This window comes from Sus scrofa, chromosome 13 (genome assembly GCF_000003025.6).
Source record: "Sus scrofa isolate TJ Tabasco breed Duroc chromosome 13, Sscrofa11.1, whole genome shotgun sequence".
Classification (NCBI taxonomy): Eukaryota; Metazoa; Chordata; class Mammalia; order Artiodactyla; family Suidae; genus Sus; species Sus scrofa.
Window position 1 is genome coordinate 153,761,222 of NC_010455.5, and position 19,434 is coordinate 153,780,655.

At 41.0% G+C, this 19,434-nt stretch overlaps 1 long non-coding RNA gene across 2 annotated transcripts in view; it reads right to left on the reverse strand.

Annotated features, from left to right (window-relative positions):
* Positions 1 to 19,231, reverse strand: part of LOC110256435 — a 92,301-nt gene extending 73,070 nt beyond the window's left edge. Inside the window, exon 1 of one of the 2 annotated variants that reach the window (XR_002337932.1) lies at positions 19,095 to 19,231. This is a non-coding gene — a long non-coding RNA (uncharacterized LOC110256435). The remainder of the gene's footprint in view (positions 1 to 19,094) is intronic. The other variant, XR_002337931.1, reaches the window with a different exon arrangement.

Below are 19,434 nucleotides of genomic sequence, written 5' to 3' on the forward strand. Positions count from 1 at the left end.
ACTGAGCAAGGCAGGACCGAACCGCAACCATGGTCCTAGTCGGATTCGTTAACCACTGCGCCACGACGGGAACTCCTGGACTGGAAACTTTCAAAAAGATATCCTATTCCAGAAGACAAAGAGGAGGCCACATCAAGAAGTAGGAGGGACAATTACATGATATAAGCAATCCCATACCTCCTGAGTATGGGGTTAGTTTCCACAGACTGGAAACTAACTGGTTCAAAGAGACTCACCTATAGGAGTGAGAGTTCTGAGCCTCACATCAAACTCCCACGTGTGGGGATCTGGCACTGGGAGAAAAAGCCCCCAGAGCATCTGCCATTGAAGGCCAGTGGGGCTTGTGTGCTGGAGCTTCACGGGACTGGTGGAAACAGAGACCCCATTCTTAAATGGCACACACAGACTTTCACGTGCACTGGGTCCCAGGGCAAAGCAAAGTCTCTATAGGAATCTGGGTCAAACCTGACTGCAGTTCTTGGAGGACCTCCTGGGAGAACACTGGGTTCTTGTGAGGGAAGGACACAGGAAGCAAAGCTCTCAGGAGTATACAGCAGCATGCCTTTCACTGGATGCGGCCATTTTGGGAAAAATCTGGCCCCACCCATCAGCCCTGAGAAGCCCCAGGACAAACAGCAATCCAGGTGGGATCACAGCCCCACCCATCAGTAAACAGGCTGCCTAAAGAGGCCCCTCAGGCACACAGCAACCTCTATTCTCACCCAGAGACAAAGCTCCACCCATCAGAGGGAAAGGAATCAGCTCCACCTACCAGTGGGCAGGCATCAGTCCCTCCCATCAGAAAGCCTATGGCAAGCCCCTTTACCAACTTCAGCCACAAGGGGGCAGATGCCAGAAGGAAGAGAGGCTACAACTCTAGTATCTGTAAAAAGGTCACCACATCAAAACCTATAAAAATGAAAAGACACAGAACTATAACTCAGATGAGGAAGAAAGGAAAAAACCCCAGAAAAACAGCTAAGTGATCTGGAGATTCTCAGCCTCCAGGAAAAAGACTTTAGACTGTTGATGCTGAAGATGATGCAAGACAGTGGAAATAAACTGGAAGCAAAGATGGATAACTTACAGGAAACACTGAGCAAAGAGATACAAGATATAAAACTGAAACAAGAAGAGATGCAAAATACAATAACTGAAATAAAAAATTCATTAGAAGCAGCCAAGAGCAAAATGCAGGAAGCAGAACAAATACACGAGGTGGAGGACAGATTAGTGGAAATCATGGATGTGGAACAGAAAAGAGAAAAAAGATTGAAAACAAATGAAGAAAGTCTCAGAGAACTCTGGGACAATGTTAAATGCACCAACATCTGAATTATAGGGTTGCCAGAAGGAGAAGAGAAAGAGAAGGGGACAGATAAAATATTCAAAAAACCATGAGAGAATACTATGAACAACTGTATGCTAACAAATTTGACAAACCAGAAGAAATGGACAACTTTTTAGAAACTTACAGCCTGCCTGAATCAAGAAGAAATAGATCAACTGAATAGACTGATCTCTAGAAATGAAATTGAATATATCATAAAAACACTTCCCACAAATAAAAGTCCAGGACCAAATGGCTTCATAGGCAAATTCTACCAAACATACAAAGAAGAACCTATACCCATCCTCCTCCAACTTTTTCAAAAGGTTCAAGAAGAAGGAACACTTCCAAAGACATCTATGATGCCAACATCACCCTAATTCCAAAATGAGACAAAGACATCCCCCATAAAGAAAACCATAGGCCAATATCTTTGATGAATATAGATGCCAAAATTCTCAACAAAATTTTAGCCAACTGAATCCAACAACATATAAAAAAGATCATAAACCACAACGAGGTGGGATTCATCCCAGGTGCCCAAGGATAGTTCAACATACACAAATCCATCAACGTCATACATCACCTTAACAAAAATAAAGTCAAAAACCACATGATCATCTCAATAGATGCAGAAAAACCATTTGACAAAGTCCAACATCCCTTCAAGATCAAAACTCTTACCAAAGTGGGTATAGAGGGAACATTCCTGAACACAATCAAAACCATTTATGACAAACCCACAGGAAATATAATACTCAATGGAAAAAGCTGAAAGCCATCTCACTAAAATCTGGAACAAGACAAGGATTCCCACTCTCACCACTGTTATTAAACATAGTTTTGGAAGTCCTAGACAAAGCAATCAAACAAAAGAAATAAAAGGCATCCAAATAGGAAGAGGTAAAACTTTCACTGTATGCAGATGACATGATACTATACATAGAAAACCCTAAGGACTGAACCCAGAAACTACCTGTACTGATCAACAAATTCAGCAAAGTAGGATATAAGATTAACATTCAGAAGTCAGTTGCATTTCTGTATACTAACAATGAGACATTAGAAAAGGAATACAAAAGTACAATAACTTAAAATTGCACCCCAAAAAGTCAAATACCTGGGAATACACCTGACCAAGGAGGTGAAAGACTTATATGCTGAGAACTATAAAACATTAATCAAGGAAATTAAAGAAGATGTAAGAAATGAAAAGATATTCCATGTTCCTGGGTCAGAAAAATTAATATTGTAAAAATGGCCATACTACCCAAAGCAGATTGAATGCAATCCCCATCAAATTACCCTTGACATTTTTCACAGAACTAGAACAAACCATCCAGAAATTTATATGGAACAACAAAAGACCCAGAATTGCCAAAGCAATCCTGAGGAACAAAAACCAAGCAGGAGGCATCACTCTCCCAGACTTCAGGCACTATTACAAAGCCACAGTCATCAAGACAGTGTGGTACCGGTACCAAAACAGACAGACAGACCAATGGAACAGAATAGAGAACCCAGAAATAAACCCAGACACCTGTGGTCAATTAATCTTTGACAAAGGAGGCAAGAACATAAAATGGGAAAAAGACAGTCTTTTCAGCAAGAATTGCTGGGAAACCTGAACAGCTTCATGCAGATCAATGAAACTAGAACACACCCTCACACCATGCATGAAAATAAACTCAAAATGGCTTAAAGACTGAAATATAAGACAAGACACCATCAAACTCCTGGAAGAGAACATAGGCAAAACATTCTCGGACATCAGCCTTACAAATGTGTTCTCAGGTCAGTCTCCCAAAGCAACAGAAATAAGAACAAAAATAAACCAATGGGACCTAATCAAACTGACAAGTTTTGGCACAGCAAAGGAAACCAAAAAGAAAACAAAAAGACAACTTAGAGAATGGGAGAAAATAGTTTTGAATGATGCAACTGACAAGGGCTTAACCTCTAGAATATACAAGCAACTTATACAACTCAACAGCAAAAAAGCCAAGAACCCAATGGAAAGATGGGCAAAAGACCGGAATAGACATTTCTCCAAGGAAGATGCACAGATGGCCAACAAGCACACGAAGAAATGCTCAACATCCCTGATTATGAGAGAAATGCACATCAAAACTACCATGAGATACCACCTCACACCAGTCAGAATGGCCATCACTAAGAAGTCCACAAATAACAAGTGCTGGGGGGCGGGTGGAGAAAAGGGAACCCTCCTGCACTGTTGGTGGGAATGTAAGCTGCTACAACCACTATGGAGAACAATATAGAGGTACCTTAGAAAAGTATATATACCTACCACATGACCCACTCTTGGGCATATATCCAGACAAAACTTTCCTTAAAAAAGACACATGTACCCACATGTTCATTGCAGCACTATTCACAACAGCCAAGACATGGAAACAACCCAATGTCCATCGACAGATGATTGGATTAGGAGGATGTGGTATATATACTCAGCCATAGAAAAGAACAAAATAATGCCATTTGCACCAACATGGATGGAACTAGAGGCTCCCATACTAAGTGAAGTAAGTCAGAAAGAGAAAGACAAAAATACCATATGATATCACTTATATCTGGAATCTAAAATTAAGGCACAAATGAACCTTTCTACATAAAAGAAAATCGTGGACTTGCAGAATAGACTTGTGGTTGCCAAGGGGGAGGGGGAAGGAGTGGGATGGATGGGGAGCTTGGGGTTAATAGATACAGACTATTGCCTTTGGAATGGATTAGCAATGAGATTCTGCTGTGTAGCACTGGGAACTACATCTAGTCACTTATGATGGAGCATGATAATGTGAGAAAGAAGAATGTATACATGTATGTGTAACTGGGTCACCATGCTGTACACTGTAAAATTGACAGAACACTGTAAACTAGCCATAATGGAAAAAAATCATTATATAAATAAATACACTCCAAGGCTATATTCCTTGTTTCTGAATGCACCGTTGATACATACATAAATTCCAACTAGCAGAATACCAATATTGGCTCTCTAACCAAAGGAATAAAGGCTAGTAAAATACAAAGGGAATATTCAAAGCCCCTGAAGTAATTCTTACCCATAAAAAACAATTCTGAATCTTCAGGGGAAATTTCAGAAATGAGTACCAAGATCAATTCTTGAGAAGATAAAAGGGTGATATTATTGGTTAAACTGTACTCCCCTCCCAAAAGTTAAGTTGCCATCCTAGCCTCCTGTATCTCAGAATGTGACCTTATTTGGAAATAGGGTTGTTACAGATGTGCTTAGTTATATCAAGATGAGATCAGACTGGTGTAGAGTGGGTCCTTAATCCAGTATCACTGGTGTCTTTATAAGAAGAGGAGAGAGAGAGAGAGAATGACATGTTAAGACACAGACACCCACAGAGGGATGAGTCCATGTGATGATGGAGGCAGAGACTGATGTGATGCAGCTCAGACTGAGTGCCAAGGATTGATGGGAAACACTAGAAGCCAGGAAAAGGCAGAGAGACTCTCTTCTGAATATTTCTGAGGAAGCCATGACCCTACAATAAGTTGATTTTGGACTCCTAGCCACTTGACTGTAACACAATAAATTTTGTTTTTAGCCACCTAGTTTATGGTACATTGTTACAGCAGCCATAGGAAACTAATACAGATGGTTCTCCTTTCCCATCTGCACTTACTTTCTGTTTCATCATTGAAAAAGTTAGATGGGTCTTAGAGACATTGGAATATCTTAACAGATCAGGTGGTAACCTCAATCAGAGCTGAGTAATCAGATATGCCTTCATGGAAGAAAATAAAGTTTAAGAAATTGGTATGAAGTTATTGAGAAGGCAAATGTTTTTTTTGAAAAATAACAACCCAAGTCTATCAGAATCAATTTTCTTTCACCTGGCAAACCAATCATATTTTTTACAAACTTAATTCATCTCTATGTTAAATGTCATGTTCTGTATCATATCCAAGTCCACAGGAATTTTCATCATCTCCCATTCCCATAGAACATCACCTGTCAGCTACAGTAAAGACATCATGTCTACTAGACCTGATGAGCATAACGTACATAATATCTCGGGAAGCAAGATGCATGCCAGATAATAGGTGATAAACCCCAAGAAAATTCAAGGACATGCTAGTTGAGGGAAACTTCAGTTCGTCAGTTTTTAAGGTATGCTATATAGCCTTCAAAGGAATGACAACTACTGCACTTTGTCCTACCAAACACAGAGGAAAAGTTAAACGTTTAGTGGGCCTCTTGGATTTTTGCATGCAGCTTAAATCATCTTTGGATGTGCTGCTCTGGCCATTTTCCAAGTACCTGTACAACTTCAAATATAACCTAGAGAAGGCTCCCCCACTGTCCTGGGTCACCTTAGAATAGCTCTATCTAATCTAGCTGAACTGATGCTGCTTAAATTTCCTGTGGGCTACTGGAATGCTAAAGATGCAAACCTCCATCTGACTGTTTCAGAGTTTTGGCAATGAAATGCTCTCTTCAGCAACTTCTCTTCATTTGGAAAGTAGCTATGGATTGTTGCGGGTCCTAGCAGAAACTGAAGAAGTCAGTCACCCTAGAATAAGTAACCAGTGACCTGAACTACCCATGTTATACTCTACATCATCCACTCCCCTAAGCCATGTCTGGGCATGTGCAGCAGTAGTCAGGTATCAATGGAAGGGGTATATGTGATATTTGGCTTGGGCAACTTCTAGTGGCACAAGAAGTTTGCATAATCAGGTGATTGATACTCACAGTACACTTAAACCCCATGCACTGATTTCTTTCTCTCAGCCACACTTCTGGTTTTACAAGAACATTCCCCATGTCAGATTTATTCAAGAATAAAATGACACCTGCTTTACAGATGCTCTCAAGAGATTTGGAAGACATGTCCCTCTGCTGCAATTTCTCCTGGCAGAGTTGTTCTGGCACCAGAATTGTTTATATTTTACATAAAGCAGAATCTCAGAGCTCTAATCTGAGCCATAAAACACACATATAAACTGACTGGTAATTTCTGATCTAAAATAATATCTTGATTTTATTTCTATAATCAAAGATGGGACAGCTGAGTTGTGGTGCTTGAATCTGACAAATTCACAGACCACTCACAAGGCTGAAGGAATCAGAGACGCAGGGGAGAATACTAAACTTGGAATAAAAACCTAAAATCAAATGTGAGATGAAGATCATTAGTAAAAAGTAGAGAGAGATGCAGAAGTCCAAGTGAATGTCACAGATGTTCTAACACAGAAGGTCAGTGTAGCAGATTGGTAGTTGTCCCGAGGGTACAATAAAGGAAGCTTCATAAGAAGCAGAGTTGATTGGGGAAGGGGGATGTATGGAAAGAACTTATCAGGGAGATGTTTCAGAAGAGACCAGGCAGACAAGTATTTGAAATTTGGGGTTAGGTGGGATGTTAGTGACTATGTTTTATCTAATACAGAGAATACACAAAGAAGTATTCAAACCGTCACACAAGAACTGAACTTTTAAACATTTTCTTTTAAAAAAACTAAGAATTCTTATCTGGAATTCTAATACTGAAAATATACTGAAATATATAAAAGCAAAGACACTGAATAGGAGAGATGGTGGAAGCTGAGATCACCCTTAAGCCACCACTGATAGTTTAAAAACTATCAGTGTTTATCCACGTTTTTCCTGAGGGCAAAATCACTGCTGCATTAAAAAAACAGTATTGAATTAAAATGGAAGACAACCTAAGTTCCCCCCCCCAAATGCATCTGAAAATTACAAAAATGGTAGTTATAAATTCTTCCTCTATTTTTTGACAACGTGTATATTTTAAAGTCTGGTTTTTTGGCAGCCTCAAAAAATTCTGTGTGATTCTAGAAGCACAGTAAACTGTAAATACTTGAAATAGGGATAAAATGTTTGTTTATCAACTATTTCTGGGGCCCCAGGGGGACTTAATAGTCTTATCCTCTACCTACCTTGAAACAGGAATTAACATTTCAGTAAAACCTATAGTAGTAGAAACTAAGGCTTTGTGAAATTAACTTTGCTTTGGGGGATTCAATAAAGATTTTGTAGTAGGTAGGAGGAGAGGGTGGTATTTGCATGCCACACAAAAATACTCAATATAATTCCTCATTTTCATCTAAGTCCTACCTCCAAAGTTCTAATTCACCTACAGCCATATCAGGTCTCTGCCACCCTTCCAGAATCCAGCATTTCCAGCTCTCTTGGCTTCGGTTTTCCACACCACCCCTATTCTGAGATCTTGCTATAATCCTTCCTTTACTTCCTTACCTAGGTATGGAGCAATTTAACAGTCATTCCCAACCTCATCATGTGCTCAGCCAACAATACAATCTCCCTACACCATTCCTCTAAGAAGTCAGCAATACCTCGCTATTGTTCCGTCCATATTGTCTATCATGTTTTCAAATTACTTAGCTTCACATAACTGGTGGAACAAATCTCCACTGATAACCAGTTATGTATTTTTCCTACCTCCTTCACTAATTATATAGTTCCTGGCCCTGCCTCTACCTAAGGCTTCTCCCTTGCACATTAGGGCAAATGTTTTAATATTATACAGGTTAAATAGGAAACAAATCACTAACAATTGCCACATTGTTAGTAACTTCTCAACCCACCTCTCATTTTTCTCCCCTACAAATGCAGAGGTGTAGTTCTAAGGTTTTGACACTATTTGTTCCTTGCCTACTTGTTTCTTAAAAGGGTGTGCTGCAAAACCAGCTCTTTCTACTCTGCCATCTGTATTACCTCCTTTTTCTCTTCTTAATCTCCAGTTTCCTAAGTATTCTCAGTAAGATATTTCAACCACGCAATAGAGGAGCCTGAGGATGAAATGCGGAATTTTGCCAAATTCACTCTAAAATGTGGTTTGAAAGCTTTCCTGCATGTGAATTATGAAAAAATCAGCAGATTCTCAGTCTTTTCAGTCATTCCAAAGAATAACAAGGGTTAGCCAGATACAGATTTGGAGTGGATAAAAAACAAAATTAATTTTTGTCACTTGCATCATTTGGCTTAATAGTGAGGGGAGCAGCAATAACTCATGACTGGGTTATAACTGATTTTTAAAAATTTCTCCTTTCTATTTAGACTGGAGGTGATTGATGCCTGGTATCATAATTCATTTTTTTTCATCAGAATTTCCAATACTGATTTGCACAAAGTAGGTCATTCCAAACTGTTAGTTATATCATACAATAGAACACTAATGGCTCTTAGGAATGTTTAAATAGTCTGATAGAAACAAAGACTTTTTCTGTAAAGACTCCTTATCAATTTATAATTACTGTTAATACTCCAAAATATATAATCCACTTTAATATACAACTTTACACTTAATTTTCACAACTTCACAAGTATGTGTTTTCCCAAATTTTAAAGTAGAGGAACACATTCTTAGATTAAGTTACTTTCCCAGTTATATATGACAACTTAGTCATCAGGAAGCCTGCAACAAAAATATATTTTTTGAATATAAATACAGCATTTTTTCCATTAATGAACTGTTTGTTATAATTCTTAAAGCCAGATATATTAGTTTGGATCAGGGTCTGCTGCCTACGCCAACATCAACAGCAGCAACAAGCTCTCTTTTCCTTTTGCGTCTATGTGAAGGTGGACAGGCTTGAGCGCTGTGGAGGGACTGGACTTCTTTCCTCTTCAGCTCCCAGCACACAGCTGCCACCCTCAGTATGTTTATATTCCAAGAGGACAGTTGGTTTCCAGGGTTTCCAGGTATCACATCCCAGTTGAAGGTTACACAGATAGTTGCTAGATACCGCTAAAAATGAGCGCTTCCTAACTGAGGCAGCTCTCTTTAAGCAACATTCTCTGAAGTCCTCCTCAACACTTCTAACTATGTATCATTGGTCAGAATTTAGCACATGACTATATCTCACTGGGAAATCTGGGGAATGTAGTCTTTAGTTTTGAGAGGCAACAAACTCAAGGTAAAACTCAGGGATATATTCCCAAGGAGGAGGGAAAGAATGGATATTGCATAGGACAATGACACTTCCGGCCACAGGTTCGTTCCAGATTTCAATCTATCTTTGACCTCCATCTTCAACCTCCAGTAAATAATACTTAACAAAGAGAATTATGAAATTGATAGTACCACATTTGATGAATCGGAAGACATACTCTTCCACAAACACATTTCTAAATTTTTTTTTTTTTCGGTCTTTTTAGGGCCACACCTGTGGCATGTGGAGGTTCCCAGGCTAGGGGTTGAATCGGAGCTGTAGCTGCCGGCCTATGCCACAGCCACAGCCATGCCAGATCTGAGTTGTGTCTTCGACCTACACCACAGTTCACAGTAACGTGGGATCCTTAATCCACTGAGCAAGGCCAGGCATCAAACCTGCGTCCTCATGGATGATAGTCAGATTCATTTCTGCTGAGCCATGACGGTAACTCCAACACACACACATTTCTACATGATGTGTCTTACTTTCATGAGAATCAATCAAATCAGTAATTAGAATTCTAATTATCATTACTTGCCACCTGTCCTAACAGCCAGATTCTGTTTGCCTTCATGTGGCTTGCAAGAGCCCCAGGACCTGAGACACTCCTGACTGAGGTGGGACAGGGCTCCATAGCACACTTGGACTCAACTCATTTATTCATGAACTTATTCTTTCAATGATTCAAGATTATTTCTTGAGTGTCTAAAGCCAAGTATTGTGCTTGGGACACACCAGAGAACCATGGCATTTGCCTTCATGGGTCTTACATTCTTCTGGGGACAGTGTGACAGAGAAAACAAATTATATAAAAAATATATACTGGCAGTGTATGTATATTATGAAGAAAAACAGAGCAGGGTATGGAATAATGGGTGTGCCTGGGAAGAGAGCAGAGGACATGTCAGAATACACAGTCAAAAGGAAGTCTGACATAGGTGATATTTGAATGGATACTTAATTGAAGCAGAGTGCCCCTGAACACACACAGAGGAAGGACATTCCAGGCAGTGTAGGATTTAGGATTAAGCCACTCTCTCTGATTCCATATTTGATCCAGTGACCCAGTGATAAAACAGAAATGAGCTATCAAACCATGACAACACAGGGAAGATACGTAAATACATATAACAATGCAAGAGGCCAGTCTGAAAAGGCTATTCACTGTGTAGTTTTGATATATGACATTCTTGAGAAAGCAGAACTATAGATACAATAAAAGGTCAATGGAAAGCAGGGGCCTGTGAGGAAGGAGGGGTGAATGAGTGGAACACAAGAGATTTTTAGGGTGATGACACCATTCCCTACAATGCTGAAATGGTAGACACATGACATTATGCATTTATCAAAACCCCTAGAAAGTACAACAGAGTGAATCCTAATATGAACTATGGACTTTAGGTAATAATAATATGTTGATATAGGTTCATCAATTGTAGCACACATACCACACTACTGCAACACGTTAACAATAGAAACAAGTGTGTGTGTGTATGCATGAGAGAGAGGGGGGATAGAGAAAGGCAAGGGGAAAGAAGATGAGAAATATGTTCTTTCTGCACTTTTTTTTTATAAATTCAAAATGCTCTAGGAAATAGTCTATTTTTTAAAAAGGGAAGTATGCATAAAAAGGGATGAGAATTTGTGACTGCTTCACAATCTACTGCAGCATTGAAGACCATCTGCCAAAACTTACCCTCCACATTCATCTCTAATTCATCCCTCCAGCCTTCTGGTCCAATGACCTAGCATCCTGCAACCCAGTCCCTGAATACAACTGCCTTTCTACACTCTGGTGCATTTTCTGATGTTCTTCCCTGACCCAGTATGCTTTAATCAAAAAGAATCCCTTCTTCCTTTGCATTCCAACAACATCCTACAAATACCTTATTATTGATCCTAGTTGGCCTTATACTATGCTCAGTTTTTACATCCACCTGTTCTCCTTGAGGGCCAGATCCTTGTCTTAATTTTCTTTGATTCAGCTATAACGCTGAGCACAGCACAAGGGACGTAAGTGAACCTAGTGAATGCTGATGGGAAATAGTAATTAAACATATGAGAGATGTGATTATTTAGTAATGAAAGTCCTGTTTTCTTGGCTTTTTTTCTAAGTAGTTTGGATTTCCTGATCTTCTTTCACTGCTAATGACCCAAATGCCATTTTATTTGTAAAATATGAAGAGCAGTACAGAACGTTAATAAATTACACAAATGATAATAATAGTAAATGATTTCATGTAAAGTATGTAATTGAAAAGGGAATCAAATCCATGGCACATAAAGAATACCAGATATATATAAAAAAAAGAATACCAGATATAAACAGTTATGTAGTGGTAAAGGAAATCACACATTAAACTGTTAGCTATTAGAGCCAGCAGATTCCGACCATCATTGACAATTCTAATATCATAAACATAGACACAGTTTCCTAAGGAGGAATTTGGTAGTCAATACTGTACCATTTGGGGGTACATTTTTCTTTATTACCTTGACAATCAGAAACAGTGGGGATTTAAGTTTCTGATTTTAACTGATAAGCAGATCGCTCTCTGCCAAGTATTGAGCTCTAATGGCCTAAGGTCTGCTCATTTTTTCAACATCATTTCTGTGCAATTGAAATAAAATGATCAATTAGTCTTTTAAGCACAGCATCTGTGTTTTGAGGGCAAGTTGAGAATGAAGTAAAAATTGATCTTGTGGATGAGTCTCAGAGGGGTGCTGGCTCTCTCCCTTCAGGGAAGTTCCCATCTCTGAGCAGAAGGCAGCTGCTGGAATTAGGACAGAAGGAACAGACGTGTAGTTTAGTACATAACCTATGGAGCAGTTTTAAACTGGTAACAACTGACATAAGTGAGAGCTAAACTAATGTGACATAAGCTGAGAAAAACAAGTGACTTAAACAGAGTGACACCTACTCAGTGTTACACACTTGGAAGGGAAAGAAAGCCAGGACCCCGACTCTGCAGGGGCTCTATCGCTGCTGCTAAGAGGGACCAGAGGGGCTGGGACAGGAAGGGAGGAGGGAGAACTCCACAGATGGGAATCTCTGTCTTCTCCAAAACTAGGTAATGGCTTCACATAATCCCCTGGGGCTTTCAATATAAACTAATCAGTACAAATGCCTGTAGGGATGTGCTTAGTGAGTACTATTTAGAAAATGGCGCACGGAAATACATGTATTTTAAAGTGTACACAGAACTAAGATACCATCAGAGGAAATAATCTGTAGCAGTAAGAATCTTAGGTTAATGCATGTAGCTCACAACGTAGGAAAAAATATGAGCAAGCCTGTGATATGCATAAACCCAATTGACTATTAACATCTTACATGACAAGCAAGACATGCCTACTTAGAAAAGCTCCACAGATTCACTGACACCCCAAATTTTGGATAAAAAGATGTCCTCTTGTTTAGTTTTCAAAGATGGAGCCCAGAGCTCATCAGATCTATTCCACTGCTGTGAACACCAGCCCAAGCAGTCACCTGTATCTCTCTCCACTCCAATACACACATACTCACACACTCCAGCCTCAAGGGGAGGAAAGACAAAGTTCTTCATTTACTGAATCATAGTAAAAAAATTATTCAGCTTATCTGGTTGTTTTGATTACTATATGAGCCAAATTTATAAACTGCCTTGCACATGGTAATCTCATAAAAACTGCCGTCTGTGGCTGTTACTACTGTTGCTGCTACTATCTGGATCTGAGGTAATGCAGGATGTAGGGATTAACAATTATGATGCATAATGAATCAGTTGTGATATAACACAAAGAGCTGATCTTGGAATCACATCAGCCTGGGTTTGAAACCATTTACTGACAACCAAGAGAGTTTGCCTTATTGACTCAACCTCCCCGAATCTCCACTTCTTTCTCTGTAAAATGGAGCAGGAGCATTTACCTCAGGACTGTTGTAAGGAATTCATGTAAAGTAACTAGGAAGTAGTGGGTGATGGATAAATGTCAACGTCTTTTGCGATTTCCTCCTAAACCTTTCCTGTGAGCGTCGCCACTACAGACAAGAGGATGCAGCACTGAAGTAAGTGGGCTGTACACGCGACATTCCTTCCCACTCTGAGTGATTGATGGAAATCTGTTATCTCTTTCTGAGCAGCAGCTGCTGTTGACTGCCACACAAGTGTTCCCTGAAACATGCTGTTAGCAGATAGTGATGCTTTATTGCCCACAGTCAGCTGACCATTTCTCTGGAGGAGTGAGAGATCCAAATATAACGTGTGAACCAATGCAGCCAACCTGTTCAGAATTTGGTCCTGGATGGTCCTTAACTACCCCATTTTTCAGCAACTCTGCATGCTTACAAAGCACTGAAAGCCCATTCATTATAACTACATACCTAAAATGCCCCAGTGTCTACTGGCTTTATCTCAAAAGCCAATTATATTCCTAAATTTGTTTTTCAAGCTTTCTTCCAAGAAATATACACCCGTTCTCTAGATTTAAGCTACTGTATGACTTTTTATCTCCTTCCTCAATCCTTTCCCGGTGTATTTGCCACGTAGAAGTTGGCCATGAGATTTATAGTGAATACTAATGTGAACCCTGTCCTAAGCCTCTGCAAAGAGGCAGAGTAATCTCGGTGGCAAGGGCATGGGTTCTAACGTATGATACAGCCCTTACTGTCTATATGGCACCCACCTCAGTTAAGACTCACTTCTCTCAACTGTAAAATGGAAATAAGAATGTATTCTGATAAAGGATTGTTGATGCTGGAGTTCCCACTGTGGCACAATGGGATTGGCAGTTCTCTGGAGTGCTTGAATGTGGGTTTAATCCCCAGCCCTGCACAATGGGTTAAGGATCCAGCACTGCCACAGCTGTGGCGCAGTTCACAACTGCAGCTTTGATATGATCCCTGGCTCAGGATCTACATATGCCATAGGGTGGCCCAAAAAAATTGTTGATGCTTAAGTGAAGGCATGAAAGGAAAGTGCCTGGCATGTACTTGATGCTCAACATTTTATTTTTTTAGGGCTGTAGGTGCAACATATGGAGGTTCCCAGGAGGCTAAGGGTCGAATCAGAGCTACAGCTGTCAGCCTACACCACAGCCACAGCAACATGGGATCCAAGCAGCATCTGTGACCTAAACCACAGCTTATGGTAATGCCACATCCTTAACCCACTGAGCAAGGCTAGTGATTGAACCAATATCCTCGTGGGGGGTTCTTTACTGCTGAGCTACAACGGGAACTGCTGGTCTTTTTTTTTTTTTAAGTACATACAGATCTGCTCAGTCTATCTTCTTGGTACCCCTTGTTAAAAAAAAAAAAAAAGAAACTCTTCCTCTGGGAACTCCCTGGTGGCTTAGCAAGTTAAGCATCTGGTGTTGTCACTGCTGTGACTCAGGTTTGATCCCTGGCCACATTCCACTGCTGAGGCCAAAAAACAAAACAAAAAACTCCTACTCTGAACCTCTTGCCCATTTTAACTCAGCCCTGTCACAACTTTGGAGAAGGAATTTATGTGCCGATGGCTGCAGAATGCCTCCATCTGTATAATTCCAGAGCTTCAGTGCTCGGTGGTGGGGATGGGAAGGATGGAGCCTTCCCAGGAAGAAGAAGTGACACTATGGTTCCACCTTCTGTGAGACCACAGGTAGCTTAACAGACAAGAACATTTCCTGGGCGCCCACTGGGCTCAAAGCACCTGATTAGGCTCAGTGAGGGATGACAAAGGAAGGAGAAGATGGGCCTCCTGCTTGGCTGCTCCCTCTGCCAATAGCTCAGAAGCCTGAGAACAGTGGGGGTGTCAAGGTGAGCTGGAAGGATGTCACACCACAATGCACACTACTCAAGAGGAGCGCATTTTGTGCTGGCAGGTATTCTGTCTGTTAGCACAGAAAATATTCATTCCTGGAGTAAAGAATTGGGAGTTAACCAGATCCAGGGCACCGGGGGAGGCCTTGTAAATCACAGAGCTGCCGAATAACCTGAAAACTCCACTGAGAACAGTGAGAGTATGTATTCCAGTCACAAAGGAGCACAGAAGCCTTTTGTAAGCCAAGTGAAGGTGGATGCTGTGCAGTCACTGTGCAGAGGACAGAATCTGGGACAGCAGTTACAACACAGCCACAGCCAAGCCCAAGTCCTCCTGCTGTCTTTATTTTTACTGTCCTTTTTAAATTTTCTGATTTGTCTCTTGTGGACCCTGTCTGTCTCTTGTTTGACCAGAGAAGGGCTGGAGATGCAGGGCTGGGGTGGGGAGCAGATGGGGGGAATCCCTTGGCCTAGCAAGCAGCGTTTAGAAGAGCAGGCTGCACCATCGCAGGAAATGTGGACCACTGTTTCCCCCTTCCTGTTCTATCTCTGTCATTTCTGAAATGCAGATTTGCAAGGGCTGATTCAAGTGCTTGAGTTTAGGAAGAAACTCAAGCCCTCCCACAAAGTCCTGGGCTTTGTTCTCCCTGAGATAACACATTCTCGTAGAAACTAAAGCTAAGTGGGAAGATAATCCAGGTGGGTTACATGCCAGTTATTTTCTACTAACCTTTGAAGGCAGATGTGTGACAGACATTTCTAATTATTTATAATGACACTTTTATTACTATGGCTCTTTCCTCCTAAGGACTTTCTATTTCAGCGTGCTCTGGCAGGCTATTGCTATTCATCACAGGTTATTTATTTTAAAAATGAGGTGAGGCGATATCCACGTAAGTAATCAAACTTTCTTTTAAAGTCACATTTTATACATCTTTCTGCTATTAACATTTTTATATTGCCAGGAGCACTTACTTTCCTGTTTCAATTCAATTATCTTTATTTTTTAAAAGGCAAATCTCAAAGTTGTAACTTAAAACAGTTAAAAACAACCAATAGAGTCAAAAAAGCAACTTTAGAACAGGAGAAAGAACTCCAGATTTGAGACAAGAATACTAGGTTTGAGTTTAACTGTACCACTTTAGAAAATATTATTTAATCTTTCCAGCTTCAGTGTCTTTAGGTAGAAAACAAGGATGAAGATATCTGCTTGACTGTGTTGTGGTTACAAGAGTTGAATGTGATGAATTAAGAGCATGAAAGCTACCAGGTGAAAGAGTTTATGATAATTAGGTGTTTTCCTGGATAAACAGCATATGGAGATTAATGTTCACAGAACTGAAGGGCAGCTTTGAACAGAGGTACACATTTGAGGACCCAAAATAAAGCTCAAAGATGGGCTTCTTCTAGGAGCCCATGAATCCCCTGAAACGGTGTGCAAAACTTCTGGGCACCTGTGTACATTACGACTCTCTGGGTTATCCAATCAAGAATGACAGGTAGGTGCCTGGGGAGCTTGGAGAAATAGGTGCAACGAGGACTTGGAATACATCCAAGGTGCTCGCTCCACCTAGTGGCTCTGTTTCTTCCTAGGATGGGTATTATTTGTAAGCAGATGGGGTCTCCTGAAGAAAGGGGAAAGAGAACTAGTCATGGCCTTTTTGACATGAAAGAAGCCATTTTGGCCACATGTTTGCCCTTGAATAGGTCTCAGGAATTAATGTTCTTAAGGGAAGTAAGGGAATGCAGGAACAAAGGAAAAGCAGTCAAGAACCAATAATTCAGTGATAAAACAGAGTCCTCGTTTCTCCTCCAGGGATACACATCACAACCTAACACATGTTTGAGTTCTATAGGAACTAAGCCCCCACCCAGGTGGAGGATGGAATGATGATACCGACCCCCATGACTTCAATCAATGGAAACATGAACTCTGTCAACCTCTGCCCTGATTTTCTGAAGTCTCCTCTGCTCAAGCCCCTTCATGAATATGCATAAACACTTAGTTTAAAAGTTCCCCATTTTGGTGTTCAGGGAGATGCTGCTTTGAGAAATTCTCTGGTGTTCCCCTTACTTACCGAAAGTAATAATAAATCTTTCCTTCTCCTGATCTCTGGCTCGGTTGTGTATTTCAGCCCAATACCAACAGGTGAACCAAGTTTTCAGGTAACACAGTCACTTTTACACAGCTGACCAGCTTCTCCGAAACACACAGAAGGGCATGGATTCAGATGATTACATCTCCCAGACTTAGCAAGGAACTGGTTCCCTCTCAAGTTAAAATCCCCAGGAAAGGACAATGGTCAGTCTGTTTTTTTTTTTGTTTGTTTGTTTTTTTGTCTTTTTGCCTTTTCTAGGGCCTCACCCGTGACATATGGAGGTTCTCAGGCTAGGGGTCTGATGGGAGCTATAGCTGTTGGCCTACACCAGAGCCACAGCAATTCCAGATCCAAGCCGCATCTGCGACCTATACCACAGCTCACGTCAACACCAGATCCTTAACCCACTGAGCAAGGCCAGGGGTCAAATCTCATGGTTCCTAGTTGGATTCGTTAACCACTGAGCCACAACGGGAACTCCTGATCAGGCTGTTTTGATCGGAATATCACTGTGGCCAGGAGGCAGGGTATTTAAGATGCTAGTGGGGACCACTTGCATGACAGAGTAGGAAAACAAAATCTTTTTTAGGAGTAAAAGGAGCTTGAGTGTGGTTCTGGGGAGATAAATTCACAAAAATAGACTATTTTGTGGGAATTCTTAGATTTTCAAATGTTTTCATTCCCCACAGAAGAACCTATAGATATATCTACAGATTTGAGAATTAAAAGGATGTTTCCTTTTGTAAAAACATCTTGTGGCAGATATTTCTTAAAGAAACCCAATGTTTCTCTGAATACGTAAAATGTTTTCACTTAACTTTGGCCCTATAATTAAAGTTATTAATAACTTCACATAAACAAATTAATATTCTTTTTTTTTTTTTTTTTTTTTTTTTGCTATTTCTTGGGCCGCTCCCATGGCATATGGAGGTTCCCAGGCTAGGGGTCGAATCGGAGCTGTAGCCACCGGCCTACGCCAGAGCCACAGCAATGCGGGATCCGAGCCGCGTCTGCAATCTACACCACAGCTCACGGCAACGCCGGATCCTTAACCCACTGAGCAAGGGCAGGGACCGAACCCGCAACCTCATGGTTCCTAGTCGGATTCCTTAACCACTGCGCCACAACGGGAACTCCGACAAATTAATATTCTGATTGAAGTGCACAGTAGACTCCAATTAAGTTCACTACTTCTCAATGGGCATCTTAGGTTCTGTAAAAATGGCTAATATCTATAAATAGAGGTCAATTTAACTCAACAAATATTTGAATACTTACTATGCATAAGATCTGAGTCTAGACAATGCCAAAAGATAGTTAACCACTTGGGGAAAACATCCTTAATATGTGTGGTGATTAATTTTATGCATCAGCGTGGCTTGGTTATGATGTCCAGTTGTTTGTCAAATACCAGGCTTCATGTTGCTGTGAAGGTATTATTTTTAGATATGACGACACTGAAATGAGTAGGCTTAGTAAAGCCAATTCTTCTCCATATTGTGAGTTGCCTCATTTAATCAGCTGAAGGCCTTAAAGCAGATGGGTTTCTCAAAGAAGCAATTCTTCCTCAAGCCTTCAGCATAGAAACCTTGCCTAAGTTTCCAGCAAGCAGATTTCCAGCCTGCAGATTTTGGAGAGAACACTGCAACACCACGCCTGCCCTGAAATTCCAGCCTGCTCTACAGATTTCAGACTTGCAAGCCCCCACAACTATGTGAATCAATTCCTTAAACTAAGTCACCCGGTCTCTCTCCCCACACCCCATCGCCTTTGTTTCTCTAGAGACTCTTGGTTAAAATATGCCTGAAATCTAAAGCGTATCTAAAATTGAGACGAAAAAGCCAACAACACAAGAATAAAATGAGTAAAAGTGCAGCAGAAGCAGACCTTCCTCAAGTTCACCTACCTCAGTGTGTACCTCACATGCTGGATGCGTCCTACCAGCGGCTGAGGCAGCACAGGCAGAGGAACCAACCCCCGGCGGAAGTGCATTGGGAGCTGAAGAGGCTGCGCGAGGCCAAGACCGAGGCGCCGCCCACAAAGAAGCCCGAGATGGCAAAGACGCACCTGTGAGTCATGATCATTCTCCCTGAGAATGGTGGGTAGTATGGGGAACGTCTACAAAGGCAAGGCCTTCAGCTAGGAGGAAATCATGCCTGACAATAGAGCCCTTAACTGGGCGGGTTCTCCATCATCTACCGGCCCATGGAGTAGGGTGGGCAGTGCATCAGGACCACCCACTGCCC